Here is an 18,898-nt window from a genome sequence, read left to right on the forward strand (position 1 = left end):
ACAATGAGGATAATTACAACATGCCTGAGATATTGCTAGATATTGGTCTAGGGGACCAGAGAGAGCATCTCCTGATGGAGAAGGGAGGGGGCTGGATTAAGGCTACGACTTTGCCGTGCAAATTTTTAGTTAATTCCATGGTGGAGATGGCGGGGGGAAAACCCATAGTCACGGCTTGGTTGCGGGGGCGTTGAGAACGAGCCTGGCCCGCATTCACTCCGGAACAGCAGCTCCTGTCCCTGGGGGCGGCGGCTGACTCCCCATTCCGGGCAGTCGCAGCGCTACTCAGGTTTGGTGCATCCACCTCTCCACAGAGGTGGACACACCATACTAGAGTGGCGGAACGACCGTGTGGTCCACATCGCAATACCCAGAGCGGGGAGGGAGGCCTGCAGAAGCTGCCCCTGCAGGGGTCACGGACCTTATTCAAATTCACACCTACCAGGAACACCGTGATGACTATAAAGGGAGATTCTTTTTGGAGGATGCAGGACACAGAGAGACCCAATGGTTCTCTCTGGCTCCTCAGCTCTCAGCCTATGTCAGGGTCTCTCTGAATTCTGGCCTGGGCTCTTCAGTCCTGGAAGGGAATGCTGGCTAGATACAGGCGTGCGCACCACGTGCATCCTCCTGCTGTAATACTAGCTCGCCCTGTAGCATCACAGCAGAGCTGTGATTACAGATGCTGGTAAATGATGTCCAGCCTCAGTCCAGCACAAAGAGCTTTTATTATTAGCATGACGTTAGCATCTATAGGCCCCATCTGCTACGTGCTGTACGTACCCATAGTGAGAGACAGTCCCTGCCCCAAGAGCCAGCAATTTACATAGACAAAGAGAGGAAAAGTGACAGGGTCAAGGTCATACGTCACACCAGTGGCAGAGCCAGGGATAGACGTCAGGTCTCCTGCAGCCTAGGCTGGTGCCTTTCCCACTTTAAATATTACTGGACATGCTCCCCGTCCGCGGTGCTGCCTTCCAGCAGGCCTGCGCCTGCCCCTGCTTCGGGAGGCGGGAGCTTTGCCCTACGCCGCAGTGGGCAGCCCAGAGTTCAGGCACATTCCACACACAATGAACTGCTCTGAAGACAGCTCCATGGGCTCCTATGTAGTGGAGCCGGCGCCCCACCTGGGAGCAAAGATTTCTATTGTAATCAGCAATCCGGCCTTCATTGTGATTGGCAATCAGCTTCCTTTTCCAGCTTCATCCCACTACGCAGGGGGCCCCTCCAGGCTCGATTCCGCCTTCACCTGGGTTCTTTCCCAGCACTGTAGCCTTGATGTAAACCTAGCTGCTTCCCTTCATTTTCCCATCAGGACTGATGACAAAGGTCATTAATGGCCTGTCTCCCCCCTGCAACAGGAGACAGGGCACTGCCATCAGGCCAGCTGGCATCTGAGCGCTTTCTTTCAACCAACGGCCCAAAGAGCTCCGCCAGTTTTCCAGAACAATTACAAACCGAGATCATTTCACTCACCGTGAAATGCAGCCACCTCTGGGCCGGCACTCGGCAGCCGTTTAACAGCTGCATGGCCACGCTGCCCAGCAGTTTAAGGCAGGAAGTGAAGAAGGATTTTTTATCCAGTTATGGCGGGGGAATTTAGGATGGCCAAATGTCATTACCCAAGGTGGGATCTGGCCAAAATTCTGAGGCTGATGCACCTATTAGTACAACACGTGCCATGGGATTTTAAATTATTATTCTGTACTGTGGTAGACATGGACCAGGACCCCATCGAGCTAAGCACTGTTCAAACACGGAACAAAGAGATGATCTCTGCCCCAAGGAGCTGACAGTCTACGCAAATGACTACACGTGATTGGGACCTCGCTGCTATCTCTCATCTGCCAAATCAACCACTGGGTCAGGCTCTCAGGTGCTGTAAAGCAGGTGTAGCGCCATCCAGGTAGAGCCAAGCCAGTCTGCACCAGCTGCGTGTCTGGCCCACTGTCTGTCGGGGGATGAAAATAGAATTGTTTGGAAAAGAAACAGAGAACATCACAAATTCATCATCGGGTCTGAAGTTAGGCTGTGATTAAGCTCCAACCTCCTCTCCCCACCTCCAACTTTTTCCTGAGTTAGAATCTGAAGTCTCTTTACTTTGTGGTGCTGAAACTTTGGTTGCTGGCTGGGAGGAGAATCTCTGGATCACTTCATTTAGAATGTTAGAGCTTCCTGGATTCTAGAATCTGGAGCCTTGTAGCACTTCCTGGGTTCTACAATTCCAAGTCTTGCAGAATTTTAAGGGTTACGTTCCATTTAGGAGAAAGAAAAAGAGAATTTTTGTGAAAGCTCTTTCATGCTTAAAGAATTTCCATGGGATTTTTTAACAGGTTGACAGTTACATTTAACAACTATAAAAAATTCCTGTGGAGAAATAGTCCCCTGGGTAAGAAAGACGATGTCACGGGGTGGGGGAGAGAACAGGCAGAGACAGTGCAAAAGTAGAAGAGGGAAGAGGTGTTTGAGAAAGAACATTATAAAACCTTGATGATTTTTAGAAAAGTTCTAGACTTTTCCCATTGCCCCAAATGTGTCTGTATTCTCTCTCCTATCTCTGAGTCCTGGCTGCTGTGTGCCCCTGCCCTCTACTTGAGAGAGTCAGAACAGGCCTTTTCTACTTCACAAACCAGGTCACATCGAGCGGCATAAAATCGAGGCCTTGACTTCCTGTGGTCATTAAAACAATGGCTTACCCTTCTCTAGCAGCTTTCTTCCAAGGATCTCAAACATTCTATAACGAAGTCTGACAACAGTCCTGCGAGGCAGGCAAGGGAAAATGTCACCAACCACTGAAATGCAGCCACCTCTGGAGTGGAACGCGGCAGCTAGTCAACAATGCACAACAGCACCGTATAAGAGCTTCGCATATAAAGTAAAGAAGACTACTGTAACTTACGGACATGATACGGGGGTATGACCAGAGTTCAGGTTTGATCAGGATACCAGAGGTACTCTTAGGAAGAGCACCATGAGATTTCTCATGACAAGACGAGGTCAGGAGAACATCAGTTTCACCTGTACAGGCTGGCGCACACTCCAACACCTCCAGCCACACAGTACCTCTAGCCCCACGCTGGGGCCTGCATGCCATGCACATGCCACATAACTGCAAATGCCAATCCAGTGAGCTATGTGCAGCTCTCCCTCCTGAGTAGGATGTAGGATCGACCTGGCATCTTCAACACCAAAGGCACAGCCGCACCCTAGTCAGTTAAAGGCGTCACTGCCTTAAGTGCTAGTATGAGCAGGCTCAGTTTATATTTATATGGACCAGTCATGGGAGGGGAACATGACACACTTAGCCAGAGGGCTAGATCCAGGCCAAACCAGCTGTAGCCCTGGGCCTGATTTTCAGTCGTGTTAAGTCCTCTTCACACTGGGCGGGGGGGGGGGGGGGAGGGCTAAAAGTGGGTACATGCGTAATCTGCAGCCCCTCTGTGCAGAGGTGCCAGATAGCATAACTGAGCGAATCCAGCCCAGGTAAATTACACGAGGCTATAACAAACAGACAGGACCTGACTCCCCATTGCCCAGCCTCTCACACAGTCACTTACCCCTGGGCAAAGTGGGTGTGGCACCACCCAATCAGAAATAAGAGCATTTTATGCCCACTTTGGCACATTGGAGAATCTAGCCCATAGGTGCCATACGAAGATACATTTACGCCCCCTTCCCCCGGCCCATAACTCCCCAAAGTGTCTTTCTGGTATAAATGTTTGAGGAGTCCGATTACAAAAACTCCAGACTAGCCTTGTCAGGGGAACCTGGGTCTCACATGGTCAGATCCTACCGAATTTCCTATCTCCCATAACCCCCCTTTGAGAGACCCAATTGCCCTGCCCCTGGCATGGCCTTGGCATTCTAGGGCTTGTGCCAACAAGTGACGCCGACAGCTCCTTTAAAGGTGGAGCCATTGGGTTTAGGCTTCACATCTGGACGTTTGCAGCATTGATATTTTAAAGATGTATTAGAGGCGGAGATGAAGGACTCACTGTGGAGAGGTAGAGAAGACAGCAAGAGTTCCCAACTCTGCCAGCGTTGCCAACGTGTGTGATTTTATGGTGATTCTCATGATAGCTGGTGCTTTTCTTAATGCCCCAGCTCCCGGAGTCCTGGGATAATATAGGCATCTCAGCTTTTGTTTTGTTTTGTTTTAGAGGAAATTTTCTAGCCCTTGTGGGTGGAGGTCAAAGTAGCCCAAATGCATCCCTAGAGGCTCAGTGGCCAGAAGGACACAACTTTTATTGATTTCTTTAAAGTCAATGTCATGAGTTGTAAGCCAGCTTCATGATTTTAGGGACCTGCCCTCATGATTCCTGAATGCTCATGGCTGGCAATGCTATATCCCTCCTTGTTCTGAACGGGCAACACTGGCTCAGATGCACCCTTAGGGGCTAAGTCTCACTTACGCTGATGCCCCTTTGCACCCACTCTGGCTGCCGAAAAGAGTCTGAAAGTGGCTGTAACTGCAAGTTGCACTTTCCCCTGCCAGGGCAGGGTGAGGGAGAATCCAGGCCCCTGTGTCTGTGATGCTCATAGCTGCCTCCTGAGCTGAGCTCCTGTCTGGCTTTGTCACAGATGTTGAGTTGCTCCGAGGGCTTCTTCTTTTCAAGCTCTCCTCACGTGGAACAAAAGGGAAGGAAACAATCAAGCCCACGTGATGCTCAAACCGAGGTCTCTCGCTGTCTGGAATCGCAGCGTGAAGAGAGGCAGTTTGCTAAGCCTCGAATGAGACCGACCTTCCTGGTTCTTAGAACTGTTTGCAAAAGGCCACTCCACTCTGCATGCTTTTTGCAGCGCTGTTTGCTTCTAAAAGAAAAGCAAGGTTACCCGCCCAGCAGTGACGAGCAACCCTACAATAAATGGAAATATACTTATCTCATAGAGCTGGAAGGGACCTTGAAAGGTCATCAAGTCCAGCCCCCTGCCTTCACTAGCAGGACCAAGTACCATCCCTGACAGATTTTTGCCCAGACCTCTAAGTGGCCCCCTCAAGGATTAAACTCACAATCCTGGGCTTAGCAGGCAAATGTTTAAACCACTGAGCTATCCCTCCCAGCCCATTATATGCACCCCGGCACTCACAAGCAAACCACAGCGAGCAGCCCCACATTCACAAGCAACCCTATGAAAATAAGCCACCAGGAGCAGCCCAACGCTCATCAGCATCCCTACAATAAAAACAAGCCGCTGCCTGCAGCCCAGCACCAGCAAGAATCCAGAGGATGTTCCACCCCATAGGATGAGAACTGGCATGGGACAGTCCCTGGATGTTCAGAGGTGGATAGTGTCCTTTAACCTGCTCTGGTGTGCTTGGGTCCGCGCAGCTCCCATCCATCCATCAGGCACTCCTTTGGAAAGAGGGAAGCAGGAGTATCCGATAGTCTCCTGATCCATGTGACTCCTGGGGACACTACTCTCATTTCCACAGACTAAGGAAATGTCTCAGAGCCCCCCATGTCCTCAGGACCCCATGCTGGCCTGGATCTGCTGAAGGAGGGGGATGGAGCAGAACGGTGTCTCCGTCACTTGGAATCGGATCAGACTGGAGCCACTGCTGTTCCTGCCAGGCAAGGGTCCAGCCCACGGGACAGGGGGCTGGGATAGTGTTCTGCTGCGTCTGCAACCATGGATGTCTCGCCACAAGTACTGTGTGTCTGCCATCGTCCTGCTAATCCCAACAGCCTCGCCACAGTGCAGGGAGAAAATCCGTGTGTAGGGGACGTAACGTATGGGAACAAGCCTGGCACTCTGACCAACAGCACACCATCTCCCAGTGTACTCACGTGTGCATGCACACGCTCACATGCAGTCACGGATGTTCAGATGCTTCCAAAAACAGGGGGCTTCTTAGCTTTGTTTAAACTGCTATCAAATAAACAAAAGGGAATTAAATAATCCCATCTGCTCCTACGCAAAATGGAGAGCATCGGCACAGGCAGCCACACTCACACACACACACTGACACATATACACGCATGCACACACCCATATACATGCATTCACATACATATATGTATGCAAATGCATGCATATCCACACACAGAGAAACTACACTGGTTTCTTACAGGAACAGGGATTGAGGAGACAATGTAAGGAGTGAAAAAGAGAGAGGTAATAAGATGCTTTACAATGACACAGAAACACCACACACACACACACACACACACACACACTATATATATATATAGTGTTTCTGTGTTATGGTAAAACACCATCAAATGCAGGAATGGTGCTGTATTCATTATGATTAACAGCACGTATTAATCTAGCATACAATACTTCTATAGAGATATAGCACCTCTCTTTGTATATATACTAAGGTGTATCTAGGCAGATTTTATAATGTTACATATCTCTGTATAAATATTGTGTTCTTTATTAATATATACATTATATATAAGAGAGGGAGAGAGACTGTATATATCTAGACCCATAGATAATGCTTCTGCCTCACTAGTGCATATTAGAGCTGTGTAAAAGTATTGCAATGAGGCTTTGGGTTTTGTTCAGACACCCCAGGACTCAGCCCTGGTTCACAAACTGGGGCCAAATTTCAAGCTCGCCTGGGGTTTGTGGTGGAAGCCACTTTGGTGTCGAGTTTGGGAGTTTCCAAGCACATGACGCCAGAGGAAGCATGTGGAGAAGATGTTCTTGAGAAGCCCAGGAGACCCCACATTTTGGTGCTTCCCATAGCTCCGCTGCACATATTTCTTGAGCCTCCGTAGACACAGACACATGCTGTCTGTATATTGGAGGTGCCTAGGTGGCGGAGTTGAGTGATACAATCAGACGCTGTTGCCATGTTATCTATTTAGCCCAAGCCTATCTAGGTAACCCTTCCACCTGGAATCAGCCCCCTCTGAGATTCTGAAGGGTTAGAGGTCAATGGTTTCTACCTTTCTGATGCCTTAGAAGCCAATCCCACTTGGAGATAGATGGGTGCAAGCTTGATGGAGCCCATGTGCTAAGTGGCCAATGATGCTGGTGATTGCTAAGGCAGAACGGGGGTCAGGAAGTAGTTTTCAGCTCCCTCTCGGAGCCACATTGTTGTAGAACTGGGCTGGTTTCTTGCAGAAACAGTGTCCAAAGTGATGTAATGTAAAGATAGAAAGATGGAGAACATCTCTGCTCTCCATATAAAATATCTATTGAAATATATAAATCTCTATAAATGAAATATATATATATATCTTTATTTTATTAGGGAGAACTACTGAGCACTTTGTTGTTGGAGGGTTGAGAAGTGGGCACAAGACTCCATCAAGGTCAAGGGACAAATTCGGGCGAGCCAGGGCGAAAATTTTGAATTTTGAAATTTCAATGAGAAATGTTATCCAAATTTGAAACAGGCACAAAAAACCTGTTGAAATGTTGGCAAAAACATTCACTGAAATGCTGACAACATTTTGTTGAACTATGAACTCTTGATGAAAAACATTGTTGCAATGTAGATGGAAATGTTCATTGATATCTAAAATGTTGACAAAAAATTCATTAAAATTTCAAAATTTTGATAAAAATGCTGACTTTTCAATGGAGATTTTAATTGAAATCTGGAATTTTGACAGAAATAACTGTTGAAATTTTGATTAAAAAGTCATTGAAATTTTGATGGAGATTTTCATTGAAATATGAAATGTTGACAAAAATTGCCATCAGAAGTTGAAATGTTGACAAAAGTCTTTGTTGCCATTTGAAACGTTGACCAAAGAACACAGGAAAAAATGCAACCCTTTCACAACATTTTTCACTTGTTCTCAGACCAACTCGAGAGCTAGGAGGCAGCTCATAACAAAATGTGAGAGGGGAAAACTACTACTGTTACAAAGAGAGAACAGTAACCCCAGATCTGAGCAAAATGAGAGTGCAAGAAATCTGCACCTAGGTGAGAATTTTACATTGAGAATGTCTAATGGACATGCAATCTGGGGCCTGAGATACAGATCTGAGCATGGATTTATCTCACTTTACAAACATTTCCCCCACTTTTGAGCTGGCTTGAATTCGGGGTGAAGTGTCACTCGTCCCTTGATAAACCCATCTGCACAGCCACTGATGGAAGCTGCGTTATGAATGGCACAGAGCACGTTCCTTTGAGGAGGTGAAAGAAAGAGGGGGACTTTGCCATTTAAGTTCTATATGATAATCAAACATAAAACCTTGAGACACTGCTAACTTTTTCTATCACTATTCTCAGCTGTCGGTAGCCCCTCGGAGTCAGGGTGAGCTGTGATGTTTTAACAAGGAGTTTAATCCAAAATTACCAGCAGCAGCAACAAAGCTGACTTAGTGGCATGACAAACTGATATCTGTACTTTGTATATGGACCTGCCGACAAACAGGGATATACGTACACCTGCTTAATGTTAAAGCAAACCCACTACTGCTCATTTAGTTCATCTGGATATTAACAGATTTGGTTTAAAAAGAAAAAAAATCGATGTTCGTTTTTGCCTGTTAATTGCGTACTGTACGGAAAAAAAATATATAATATATATATAATTAGGGAAGATGTGTTCTTATCCATTGGAAAGACGTCACATGAAAAGTCTGATTTTATTGCGGGGGGGGAGAATGTTCTTCTATTTTTTTCTCTGTTTGGAAAAAAAAAAGTTACTAAATAAAAATATTCAGATTTTAAAATCGCTTTTGACCGGGTCTTTCGTTTGCCCTGGAGCCAGATTCCCATTGGCACTCAGGCCACTGGACCTCTCTAGCAGTTCATTGTTTGTAGTACGGCAGTGCTAGCGCTCCTGACTGAGAACACAGACACACAGTCAGCTAGAGACAGTCCTGGCCTCAAAGAGCTCACGATCTAAATAGACAAGACAGAGGAAGGATGGGAGGGCACAAAGGGTAACATTTCCACAAACGCCTGAGTGACTTATCCACCTATATGAGTTTAGCTAGGCTGGCAGAACAGCCTAGTGCAGACACAGCATGTGCAGACAGGCATGTGCCACTACGGTAACACCTCCCCACCCCAAATGGCTATCATAGAATCACAGAATATCAAGTTTGGAAGAGACCTCAGGAGGTCAAGTCCAACCCCCTGCTCAGAGCAGGACCAACATCTGACAGACCAACACCTATCCTGACAGCCGTCCTTTTCTACATCTACACTGGGGGGTTTGCCAGCAAAGCACAACAGTTAGGGGCTGCGGGTTTTTCACACCCCTGACAGACATAGCTATTCCAACACCACGTTGCAGAGCAGACCAGGCCCCAGAGATAGAAGGTGGTCGAATAAAATATATTACTTCCCCCACCCTGTCTCTCTAATATCCTGGGAGCAACATGGCTACAACTAAATTGTAATTCATTAGATAGATAGATAGATAGATAGATAGATAGATAGATAGATAGATAGATAGATAGATAGATCATCATACTAGGTGATGATATCGATAGATTTCCCAAATAATTATCAAACTATGAGGTGTTGGCAAAGTGTTTGTTTCAACTTTATGATCGTTGCAGTTTGTGGTGTGCGGTTGGTGTCGTGTGTAAGGACATAAACACAAAGAGCCCTGCATTAAGCAGCAACTAGAGAACTCCCGAAGTTCCTACATTTATTAAGCTCCCCACTGCAAAAATCTTCTCTTGGATTGTTTCTGCTACTCTGGGTGACCTGCATGTTATTGCAAAACATCCCATTTTGCGGCATCTCCTGCATTCTGGCTCTTTAGCACGGTTGCTAGCTGTGGCTTGGTGTCTTGCCACAATTGGTCCCTGGAGTTACATAACATTGGTTCTGCTCCAGGACACTTTTTAAAGGGAAAATAGTAAATACACTTTCATGATAAATTTTCAGATAAAGAATCATCAATGCTAAAACTCAGAGAACTTCCAGGATTCCTGGATATGCTTGTGAGCATCCAGCAGTTGTCCAGACAACTCTCCCAGCAAACAGAACTCAGCACTTTCCTTTAAAAGGATCGTCACAACTCGTATTTCACCCCACCATCTGACCGACTCTGCTCAGGGCCGGTGCAAGGATGTTTCGCGCCCTAGACGAAACTTCCACCTTGCGCCCTCCCCCTCCCCGAGCCCTGCGGCAGATCCCCGCCCCCCCCTACCCTGAGGCTCCCCCCACCCCGGGGCAGCTCCCCACCTCCCCCTCCGCCCTGAGGTACCCCCCCCCCCCCCCCCCGCGGCAGCTCCCCACCCCAGCTCACCTCTACTCCACCCTCTCCCTGAGCCCTGCGGCAGCTTCCCACCCCCCCGCCCCGCCCTGAGGCACCTCCCCCGTGGCAGCTCCCCCCCCCCCCAGGGCGGGGTGGGGGTGGGGAGCTGCCGCAGGGCTCGGGGAGGGGGCGGCAGCTCCCCACCCCAGCTCACCTCTGCTCCGCCCCCTCCCCGAGCCCTGCGGCAGCTCCCCATTCCCCTCCGCCCTGAGGCACACCCCCCTGCGGCAGCTCCCCACCCCCACCCCGCCCTGAGGCGCCCCCCCATGGCAGCTCCCCCCCGCCCGGAGAGCCATGCTGCAGCTCACCTCTGCTCCACCCTCTCCTGGAGCACGCCATCGCTGCTCCACTTCTCCCGCCTCCCAGGCTTGCGGCGCCAATCAGCTGTTTGGCGCTGCAAGGCTGGGAGGGAGAGAAGCAAAGTAGGGTGGCGTGCTCAGGGGAGGAGGCGGAGCAGAGGTGAGCTGGGGCGGGGAGTTCCCCTGCGTGTCCCCCCCCCCCCGCCTTACTTGCTGCAGGCGGCCCTCCCCGCACCCACCTGCTCCAGCTCCCTCCGCCTAAATGCCGATGACGATCAGGGCGGCCGAAGATCCGGCCGCCGGGGTCACCGCCGAAGAAAATGCCGCCCCCCAAATGCTAGCGCCCGGTCGCCTAATAGCTTGCACCGGCCCTGACTCTGCCAGCTGTGATGCACACAGGCAACTTTTCATTGCAGTCATAAATCCCAGTGAGAAAAATATTCTCCCACAAGACACATTTCTTAGCTCCCCCCTTTCTTTTCACAATTAAATGTTAGATGTAAAAAATAACTGGGGTCAAATAAATTGCTCTGTCTATAGATTTTTATTGGGGTTGGGCTTTGGGGCTGCTCCAGAATTGGGTAGTGGTGATGCCGTGTGTGTATAACCTGGAGCACCCCACATGTTTTAAAGTGATATCATATTTTTAAGACTTTCATTTTTATTAGCACTGGCCAAAAATTTTCCATCTAGTTTTTTTATTATTATTATTGACAAAAAATGGCCTCTTTTCTAAATGATTTTTTTTTCATTAAAGTTTCTGGGTTTTTATACGAAAAAATGGGCAATAAAAAAAATTCACTTTGGAAAAATGAAATTTGCTACCAACCCCCAAAAAATTTTAGGACGGGGGGCCTGCCCTTTATACCCAATAGCCCCATGGTTAGGGCACTCCCCTAAAAGGTATGAAACCTAGGTTCAAATCCCCACAAGGGATCTTTTTCGCCAAAAAATTTTGCCCAGCTCTACTCATTGGACAACTGTGACCAATGGAGTTAGTGGACCCCTGCCTTCTGACCCATATAACCCTAAACTAGATCAGGTGACTGGGGATGGAGAATAAAATTTATACACTTTTCAGCACTATTGTGTGTCACACCCTTATTAGATGGTGCCAAAAGTGGGATTCAAGCCTGAACCTCTCTCCAGGGACCACATATTGAAATGACCCCGAGGTATCTGACTGATGGTTGATGAATCCCAAGAGTTTCACTAATTTTAGCAGGAACATTTTATCATCTGAATGTTCACTCTAGAGAGTGTGTTAGCCACACTTCGTTAATCTCTGGTTTTAACGTTTTCTGTCAATCAATAATGGGGAGGAAAATATACCATGTGACTTAGATGACCAATCACCATGAATAGGAGACAGCGAATAGCTGCATTGAATAGACATTTAAATCCGCTCTCCCACAAGGCTGAAAATGATTTGTTCAAACTAGTCTGCAAATACTTAGAAAGAAGAAAGGCTTTAGAAGAAAATTGCGTAGAGCAGGAGTGGGGGATATGGACAGGGGTAAGGGGGCTGAGGCTGGGGGGCACAGCTGGGGCACCGGGCACAGAGCCCTGGGTGCAGTCCCAGATGATGACTCAGCACATTTGCGTTTTAAGACCACTTAGATTTGGAAAAACACAAAGAAGGTACCAATGTGAGATTTCTAAGGATAGATACAGCACTCGACCCAAGGTTTAAGAATCTGAAGTGCTTTCCAAAATCTGAGAGGTGTGGAGCATGCTTTCAGATGTCTTAAAAGAGCAACACTCCGATGCGGAAACTACAGAACTCGAACCATCAAAAAAGAAAATCAACCTTCTGCTGATGGCGTCTGACTCAGATGATGAAAATGAACATGCGTTGATCCGCTCTGCTTTAGATAACAGGATTGGGGACTTCAGCAGCAGAGTCCAGGGAAGGGGTAGGGACGGTTTTATGGCCTGCAGCATGCAGGGGGTCAGACCAGATGATCATAATGGTCCCTTCTGACCTTAAAGTCTATGAGTCTATGAGATGGTTATTGAGCAGAACACATGTCCTCTGGAATAGTGGTTGAAGCATGAAGGGACACATGAATCTTTAGCACATTTGGCACATAAATATCTTGCAGTGTCGGCTACAACAGTGCCATGCGAATGCCTGTTCTCACTTTCAGGTGACATTGTAAACAAGACATGGGCAGCATTATCTCTTGCAAATTGTAACCAGACTTGTTTGTCTGAGCGACTGGCTGAAGTAGGACTGAGTGGACTTGTAGGTTCTAAAGTTTTACATTGTTTTATTTTTGAATGCAGTTATTTTTGGACCAGCCACAAAGAAGCACAAACTCAGACATACACAAACACGCAAATCCTCCTCCCTACACACAATCGCACAAAGACACACAAACACACATCCAGGGCCACCCAGAGGGGGGGCAAGTGGGGCAATTTGCCCTAGGCCCCGCGAGCCCTGACACTGCGGCGGTCCGGGTCTTCGGCGGCGGGGGGCCCTTCAGTGCTGCCGAAGACGTGGAGCGACTGAAGGGCCCCCCGCCGCCGAAATACCGCTGAAACCCCAGACCGCTGCCGGGTGAGTACAAGCGCCGCAGCTCCCCCGCTTTGCCCCAGGTCCCCTGAATCCTCTGGGCGGCCCAGCACACACCTGTCTATATATAAAGTAGAATTGATGCTTTTAATAGGAGGTAAGTCTAAGAACTATTTCGCATCCCTGAATCAGTAGTGGAAAATCTTTATAAGTTTGAGAATCGCAAATAGGAGCTAGGTTGTAGAAGTGACTGGAGTGGGAGCTGCGGGAGGTTCAGGGCTTTTGAAAGTCAGGTTTCTTATTGAAGAGTCTTTTGGGGTCAAGATTTTCAGACTGATTTTGCGTGCTCAACTCAAGACATCTGAGGCCCCTTTAAGGTGTCTCAAGATTGGCACCCAAAAATCACTCGTCACTTTTGAAACTCTTGGGCTTCGAGCCAAACTTTTTATATTTAGATGGGAAGTTCCTTGGGGCAAGGACCATCTTTCTCTTCTGGGTTTGTACAGCGCCTAGAATTATGGGGTCCCTGGTCCAGTCCTGTCCTGGGTCGCCTAGGCACTACCGTAATACACCTAATAGATAATGGACAGCACCTACCCCCATGGGGTCCTAGTCCACAACTGGGGCACTTAGGCACTACCATAATACACCTAATAGATAGTGGACAGTGCCTAGCACCATGGGGTCCTGGTCCAGGACTAGGGCACCTAGGTGCTATCACAATAATTAATAATACCCCTAGGCACCCATCTTTGAAAACCTTGGCCTTGGAACACGGACAGAAGAAAATTGTTGCAGCTAATTCAGGGTAAGTTCTGGTTGGCAGGAGGCTGCCTTAGGGTTTGGGAGAATTATTTCCTGGAAGAGGAGAATAAAAAGGCACTTACCGCAAGGGCGGCCCCTGGTCACGTGGATGAGGAGCAGCAGGAGAGCGAATTGTTTCATTGTTGACTTTGCAGCAGGAAAAACAGTAGATCAGCTGGTTAATAGCCAGGCTGGGGGCGGGGGGCGGGAGTGAGGGCTCCTCCCCAAATCTTCCTGCTCCCAGGGCTGCGCTGACTCTCTGCATAACCTGCACATGGCACTAACATCCCAGAGGAAAGTTCGAGACCCTGCAGCCCTTGAGTTCAGTGGGGGTTTGCCGCAGTGGGGATGGCCTTGCAGTGACATCCTTAGAGCAGTTTTCGTTTCCAGAGCGCACTGAGGGCTCAGTGATGGGCTTGTGTATCAGGAAGCTCACGGGAACCAGGCTGGGAGGGGAGCGCCAGAGACTAGGAGGAAATCAAGTAGCATCATGTGCACAAAGCAAGCCCTCCCTCTGCACTCCCTTTGCTAACTGAGCCTCGCATCACCCCTGTAGGGTGGCCAGGTCTCATTATACCCATTTTGCAGATGGGGAAACTGAGGCCGATATTGCCTGACCTGAAGCTCATTGAAGTCAATGCCATGCCTCACGCTGGCTCCAGTCAGCGCTTGAATCATGTCCAGAAAAGGGAAGCGAGGGGATCGGTTCCCAAGTCCCATCTCAGACCTTTTTCCTAGGAGTTTCTCTCCTTGCTTTGCAGCAGAACTGACGCCAGCACATTTCACTCATGCTGTGGAACCTGCCTGCACACGGCACGGCCACAGCTTCACGAGCCCAGCCAAAGGGCCCTGCACCACAGCTACCCAGTGCAAGAGGCAGGCAGAGGGGGCTTGTTAAGGCTCAGATTCAGTACAGCTGGGTTCAATTCTCCCCGTCACTGACTCCAGTGGTGAGAACCGTCCCTACTTCACCAGGGTGCTCTGAGGATTAGTGCACTGAGGTTCGTGTGTTCTGTGGTGCTGGGGAGCCAGACGGACCCAAGCTGATGCTGTGTAATAATAATGTCTAGTGCTGTCATGAGTAGATCTCAAAGCACTTTACAGAGCAGCTCAGTAGCATTATCCTCATTTTACAGATGTAGAGAAACCAACAATGTCTTGGGCTTTTTAAAGTGTCTCTTTGCCAAGTTAACATATTACAACTTCCACGTTAAGTCACAATGTAACACACCGAAGAGAGGGTCAGGACCCACTTGGGCCATAGTTCCAATGTCTGAGGTTTCCAACTGCAGATTTGAGCATCAGAAACTTCTTTTACATGGAGAGACAGAGCTATTCCTCTGATGCACCAACCCCCTCTGCCTTAAAGGCACCAATAGCGAAAGTGACCTTTTAAAAGCAAACACAACCAACAAACACCAGCATTATCCGTACACATGGGGGCTGGGGAGAAGGTTTCAGGTGAACACCTAGACCAGGTCAAATCTAGTTCATCTTTCATCTTCATGCCCCAATGCTACGCCTGCCAGTCCAGCCAGAGAACTCCATGTTTATATACAAGCACCTGGCAGGCCTGGCTTATCAACTGATCACTGATTCCTTGCATGCTGCCGCTGAGTGTTGGTTCGGGCGGTGGAAATGAATTGTCCCAATGAAGCCACAAAGGATGTCGGAGCTCTGTAGATCTTTCACTGCTAAGAAGCAGATTAAAGCAGGAACTTTGTTATTTAGGTTTCATTGAAACAGCCCCGCTTGCCCTTGGAATTTAGAAGTGACTCCGACCACTAAAAACAATCAAGGGATCAGAACAATTCATTTAATTTCTTTCTGGCTTTCAAGTACGGTTCGCTCTTGCACAGCATTTTTAATCCACAGATCTCCGTGCGCTTTGCAAAAGGGATCAGCATTGTTATCTCAATTTACGAGAAAAACTGACGCACTGAGAAGCAGGGCCGGCTCTAGGTTTTTTGCCGCCCCAAGCAAAAAAAATTTTAGCTGCCCCCCACCCCAGCCCTAGGCTCCCCCCGCACCTCCCTGCCACCCCAGAGCTGGGCTCTCCCCCCCACCCTCTGCCGCCCCAACTCTGGGCTCTCCCCACCACCTCACCCGCACTCCCTGCTGCCCCAGCACTGGGCTTCCCCCCACCAGTGCTGACTACACCCGCTCCCCCCTCGCCTCCAGTCGGTCTGGCGCTGGCAGGGTCGGGGTAAGTAGGGGGGCTCCCGGGCCCCGCCTCAGCTCAGGGTCCCTCCAGCCGGGGCTCCCACCTCCAGGACCGGCAGGGACCCGGGAGGGCAGAGCCGGGGGACCACCCAGCAGAGGGCTGAGGAGCCGGGGCAGGGCAGCCCCAGACACAGCGTAGCCCCGGAGTGCGGGATGCGGGCCCCACACGGCAGCGCCCCGGGCACTGGTCCCCACTATGGCCCTGCTGCTGCTGCTGCTCCTGGCCGCCCTGCCACAGTCCCTGGGTGGCTCGGGCCACTTCTCCCAGCCCCGGCTGCGGCACTGGGGGCGGCCGCCCTGCGACACCTGCAGGTGACTCCGTCCGCCCCGCGGGGCGGTCCCCAGCCCGAGTGTCCCGCGCTCGGAGGTCACCCGGGCATAAGGTGCGGGCGCTGCTCCCCGACACCAACTGCAGCGGCCCCAGTGCACCCCCCATATAGGACGCACTGCTGCTGCCAGGGCCGGCTCTAGGCTTTTGCCGCCCCAAGAAAAGAAAGAGGGGAGAAAAAAAAAAAAAGGCTGGCTGGAATGCCGCCCCTGAAAATTTGCTGCCCCAAGCACATGCTTGGTTTGCTGGTGCCTGGAGCCGGCCCTGCTGAGAAGGGAAGAAACTTTCCTGAGGTCTCCAGATGAGCTGGGAATAACCCCCAGCTCTCCTGGTTCCTACTCCCCATTGGATCGCACAGCCTCCACTTTGCAGCACAATACCCTTTCTGCTCTAGTCCTCCAGCTACTCACCAACACCCTTAGTCCCGCGTTTCTCAATGTGTCAGTGCCCCACTGTGACAGAATATGCCCTTGTGATCACACCCTACATGCTATTGTAACCATTTTGTACATGGCATGTCTTTTAAGGTATTATTTGAAAACTTGTAATTTGCTGGTCAGCATCATCCTGATAAAATATGTGTGGCTTCATTATATGTGATATTATAAGATTTCCTGTTATGGTGTTATTAAGCCATGTTCCAAACCCCACAGCCCTGCCCAAACAGAAGTTGGCAAACGGGTCTGTCCTAAACAAAGGAATATGTGCTCTGCTAATTTGCATTTAAGCAGTAAACAGAGTCATCAAGCAGGAAGAGAAAACAAAGTAAATTCAACAACGTGAAAAAAGCAGCAGGGAACACCCTTCCACATAGACTCTGTCTCCTAGTGGTCAGCTGGAAATGTTTTTCAAGAGGGAGACTGCAACTATAACAAGGATGGACAAACATCCTCAAGGAACACCCCTCTCTCTCTCTCTCTCTCTCTCTGGCTAATACATTTACTGTACCTGAAGAGAAAAAGGAAGCAGGTGTTGGACTCTGGTGGAGGATTCCTGACATGAGAGTTTGGTCAGTAACTCTGCTGAAAGCATGTGGTGAGAAACACTGCTTGAATCTAATATAGTTTGTTCTGTACCACAAGGGTTTGATCCCTTTCAGAATGTTTGTTCACAAGAACTAGGATCACTCTGGATATTCTAGCTATCCACAGAAATGGTCCGTCCCTTTTTTAATCTTTGCTGAATTCTTGGTCTCAGCAACTTCCAGTGGTAGCGAGTTACCACTTTAGCCCAGGTAACTTCATATTGGCCAGGCCCCACACATGAGCACAATCCACAACATCACAGCTGTCCTTTTGAAGCCCAGGGGTATTTCGCCCAAGGAGAGACTGCAGGATCTGACCCCATAGCTGCACTCTATACAGCAGGGGTCGGCAACCTTTCAGAAGTGGTGTGCCGAGTCTTCGTTTACTCACTCTAATGTAAGGTTTCGCGTGCCAGTCATACATTTTAACCTTTTTAGAAGGTCTCTTTATATAAGCCTGTAATATATAACTAAACTATTGTTGTATGTAAAGTAAATAAGGTTTCAAAATATTTAAGAAGCTTCATTTAAAATTAAGGTGGGCAGGACCTGGGCAGTGTGAGTGCCACTGAAAATCAGCTCGCGTGCCGCCTTCGGCACGCGTGCCATAGTTGCCTACCCCTGGTATAGAGTAATATATTTAAATACACTGTGTTTATGTTGTTTGTATACTCATATATCAAACCCAAAGAGGGACTTAAAACCCAGCTGGAATTTTATGTATGTGTGTGTGTATTTATCTTTTTTAATCAACATTATAGTTTTAAAAGGATCAATTTTAAAAGATTAGTTTTATTTTTCACAGTGAAACACTCTTTACACAGTCCCCATATCAGCAAAACTTGTGCCATGTGTCTGGCTGTGCTGGGATCTCACGCAGGACATTGCTAATGTCTCCTTGCTTTCTATTACTAAACCCTTTACATGGAGATTTTGCATATTGTCTGTTAATTAACACAGTCAGTGGAGCAACTGGCGGCTCAGATACCACAGTGATGCAGAGATCAGACAGGGATTCGGTATTCCACTGACTCAGAGTTGCCATAGAGCAGAATTTCTTTTCAGCTGATCACAAGTGGTCCCAACTTGAGTAATTGAGGCCATGGACTGCAGGGACTAGGGTTACCATTCGTCCGGATTTACCCGGACACGTCCTCCTTTTTGTTCTACAAATAGCGTCCGGGGGGAATTTGTAAAGCACTCAAAATGTCCGGGATTTCCCCCCTCCCCCGGCAGAGCAGAGCGAGCGGCTGGGAGGGCTGCAGGAAAGTCCCGGGCTGGACTCCAGAGCAGCTGTAGAGGAGCCGGATCCGCCCTGCATTCTGAGCCGGCAGCTCTCCCCTGCAGCCCGGCTCCGGCAGCACTGTGCAGGGCCAGGGACCGGGTTTTGTTGTGCTGGGGAGCGCAGACACGTGTCCGGCTCGGCTCGCACAGAGCCCAACACCCTGTTCTGAGCAGCAGGGTAAGGGGGCCAGGGGGCAGGAGAAGGGGCAGGGAGGTTCTGGA

At 49.1% G+C, this 18,898-nt stretch overlaps 1 protein-coding gene across 1 annotated transcript in view; it reads right to left on the reverse strand.

The window, feature by feature from the left end:
• Positions 1-18,898, reverse strand: part of LOC101948039 (junctional adhesion molecule A-like) — a 333,339-nt gene that overhangs the window by 187,574 nt on the left and 126,867 nt on the right. The window lies entirely within an intron of this gene.

This window comes from Chrysemys picta, chromosome 20, assembly GCF_011386835.1.
Source record: "Chrysemys picta bellii isolate R12L10 chromosome 20, ASM1138683v2, whole genome shotgun sequence".
Classification (NCBI taxonomy): Eukaryota; Metazoa; Chordata; order Testudines; family Emydidae; genus Chrysemys; species Chrysemys picta.